This window comes from Petaurus breviceps, unplaced genomic scaffold (assembly GCF_028583685.1).
Source record: "Petaurus breviceps papuanus isolate PSGF00001 unplaced genomic scaffold, PetGlider_PUasm1.0 90865, whole genome shotgun sequence".
Taxonomy (NCBI): Eukaryota; Metazoa; Chordata; class Mammalia; order Diprotodontia; family Petauridae; genus Petaurus; species Petaurus breviceps.
The window spans coordinates 112,547-116,394 of NW_027187367.1; positions in this window are offsets into that span (position 1 = coordinate 112,547).

The following is a 3,848-nucleotide window of genomic DNA, read 5'->3' on the forward strand; positions in this document are numbered from 1 at the left end:
CCACAAGCTCTGGCTCATTGGTCACACACCCCAGGATCATCACCCAAGACTGTGATCCAGATCCAAGCAGGTTAAACAAGAGAAATTACCCTCTGAATGTTTGCTTGGTCCCCCTATGATCTGCAGGCCAAGAGCTCTTGAGGCAGCCATGTGGCAGGGTTGCACAGCTATAGTGCCTCTGCGACTTCTCGCTCTGGGGGCCAGGGCCAGACCTCTGTTCCTCACCTATTCCAACAGAGTTATACACTGACCTTTTACTTTGTCTTTGGAATTTATGGGTTGAGAAGTCTGGAAACCGCCACAGCTACTGATGATTCACTCTCTCGAAGTCTGCTCTGGGTGCTGATTGTGCTGCTCTGGAGCTGGACCCACACAGCTCACACCAGACTGCACTTGGCTCCCAGCTAAGTGTGATAGACCCTTCCTATCTGCCTTTCCGGCTTCCTTCAGAGGGAGATTTGTTTCTCTCTGTCCCTTTGTGGGTTCTGTAGTTTTAAAGTTTTGTTTAGAGTCATTTTTTACATGTATTGGAAGTGATTGGAGCAGGAGCCCACACCAGATTTGTGCTTCTACTCTGCCATCTTGGCTCTAGACTTCCAGAAGTTTATCAGTATTGTATGCTAGTTTTATGATGGAGTGTTTGCACAAGTTCTGTATAATGAACAATGCTCCCATACTTTCCCAGTCCCGATAGAATGAAGCACAGCTGTATGCTTGCACCTTGGCTTTTTAACATGAATTTGTTAAGCAATTTCCTAATTGATAGATACCTGCTTTGTTACAATAATTAGATTTCTAGGACTAAGAGAACATACAAAGATGACAATATTGGGAAGATAAGCAATTTTAAAGACTTAAGGATTTTAATCAATTAAATGACTAACCATAACTCCAGAGGAATGATGATGAAGCATGTTACCTACTTCCTTAACAAAGAGGTAGGTGATGGTCTCAAGGTACAAAATGAAACATCCACTTTCATATGTGGTCATTGTGTGGATTTGTTTCACTTAGCTATAGATATTTTTACAAGGTTAACTTGATCAAGGAAGAGAGATTTTGGTATTAAAATATATATATTTGTTGTTGTTTTTTCCTGGAGGGCAATTGGGGTTTAGTGATTTGCCCAAGGTCACACAGCTAGTTTTTGTGTTAAATGTCTGAGGCCAGATTTGAACTTAGGTCCTCCTGACTCCAGGGCTGGTGCTCTACTCACTGCGCCACCTAGCAGCTCCTTTTTTGTTTTTGTTTTTTTGCTAGTATTAAAATATATTAAACACTAAAAGGAAATAGGAGGGGACAGGAATAGGGGAGGCCTGGAGAGCAAACTAACAGGGAGAAAAGGACAGGCAAATAAATGATCATAAGCAAAACAAACTTGAAAATTAGAGAAAGAAACATGAATGGAGGATTAAAAGAAAAGGAAGAAAGTAAAAATCTGGATTGGGGAAAGCCAAGGGCAAGAGAAGAATTACAACAGAAAAGAAATAGATAATTTCACTTACAAGATGACAAGTGTCAGGCAAATTGACTTATTCTTTTATACTTGAAAAGTTTAAAAGTCAATAGTGTGACCTTGAATCCTGTTCTTGTGGGCTATAGGAGTCATAGGACCCCTGGTATGAAAGGATTTAGAGAGATGGCACAGTATCAGATAGCAAATGTGTCAATAGCTAGGAAAGGAGGAAACTAGAGCTTAAGAAATTCTTGTTCCCAACCAGCACAACTGAATGACAATATTGATTAGAAAGAGTTATCATCATGCATGCCCAAACCATGTGGCAAGCATTAGACATTTTCTAAGGAGTGTGGTTCACCATGTCCTAGACTTGCTTCTCCCAACATTGGCTCATTAAATGAAAATTTTATATCTACCTCTATTCAATCCATTTTGTATTGCTAATGTGAGAGGACCCTAGTCTCTTGAGACACAGGAAACATTGGAAAAGCTGATAGATATAGATATCTATATACATACAAATATAATTACATATATGTCACATATTACATATACAGATATACTATAGTATACATAATATATTACTTATATTACATACATATACTGATGTATGTCTTAGTTTCTAGTTTCACACTCTTCACTCTTGGTCCTCAGTATTTCCATCAATAATTTTAAGAGAAAAAGAAACTGGGAATATAAAGTATAAATAATTACCCTTGGTTTCCATGTTCCATTCTTGAAACTCCCTGGTGATCTGCCTGTTATCCAGTCACACAGTGTGTGAAAAAGAAAAACCAGTCTGGACCACTTCCTCAAAGAAAGGACCCAGGCACAAAAACTTTCAGGGATGGGCCCTAGACTCTGTTGTGGTGTCACCATGATGTCACATCAAGTTTTTGTATCCAAGGAGACTTCCTATTTGTGTTTTTTGGGCCACCACTGGAGACCCTGGTGGCCTGTGACAATTAAAAGGAATCTATTACATTATAGAAATTAAGAATCCTAGAAAGGATCTTAGAGGACTTCTTTATACAAATCCCTTTTTGTTGTACAAAATTCTATAATATCCCCTTCCTTAGCATCCCGTACAAGCACAATATTCAGCTTTGCCTGAATCCCTTTAACAAGAGGGAGCCCTCATGAGGCAGCCCTTTCTATTTTTGACCTGAAAAATGTGCCCATAAACAGAAGAAGCTATAGGGATAATAGAGTTAATGTTTCTAATTCTATAAGGCCTCTTCTACCCCACGTGAAGTACATGTAACAAAGTCATAACTAGTATAAGATTTTGCCTCATGGCACTAATTTCCAGCAGGTAAACTTTGATCTCTCCCAACACAACTGTCTTACACTGCTATCCCTGAATTCCATTGGCAGCTTACATACCCCAGTCACCCTTGCTTCATTATCCAACTTAAATATGCTACTCCCAAGGCCTGCCTTCACCCAGTACCCCATGTAACAGGAATGTAAAGGGGAATGTAAATTTAAGATCTTCCCTGCCCCTAGGCTATTTGATAGGCTTAAGTGCACCTGGAGCCTGTGGCGGGATGCTTGTTTTTCAGGAGATACTTTGTGATTGGGCAGTGGGTCAAGAAGGTTGTTACATTTTCTGAGCCAGGAGAAGGCTATTTAAACCCTGATCTGAGGCTTTGCTTTGGGGCTCACTTTGAGAAGTGTTGTGTGATTTGACCTGATGACACTCTGGGCAGCTGTTGAGAGCCCCTGGCTTTCAAAAACCCAGATGTTGATGCTTCCCTCTCTGGTAACTAACTAGGTATGGATGTAATGGGTGGAGGCCTGTCTGCTTGAAATGTTTCTATGTCTTATAATTTCTGCTTGTAACCTCTGTATATTCTGAAGTTCAGGGTGCTGACTTTTCCCCCTGAACTAGGTAAATGATATGTTTCATTGATTAAAGCAAGATTGTTAACCCATTTTGAGTTGCTTTCCTTTAGAAAAGCAGATCTAAGAACCTGTGTTGGCAGCCACCCTGGAGATGCTAGGGTGCTTGCTGTAACACCCCATCCTAGCTAGAATCTTTGGATCACCACCTCTCCCAAGGTGAGAACCAGAGAAGACTGTCCTATGTTCTACTCACCCCTCACTCACTCAATTTACCTGACAATGCTGCCTAGGAAGAAGACAGTGACTACAGCAGCTTGGGTTTATACAGAGCTTTAAAGTTTGCAAAGTGTTTTCCAAATGATTTATCCTCACAACAGCCCTCAGGTGATTTATCATTCGCATTGAACAAATGAGGAAACTCAAATAGCCAATAAGCATTTATTAACTGCCTGCTATTTGCCAAGCACTGTGCTAAATGCCAGAGATACAAAAAGAGGCAAAAGACAGCCCCTGACTTCAAGGAGATCACAGTCTGATGGCA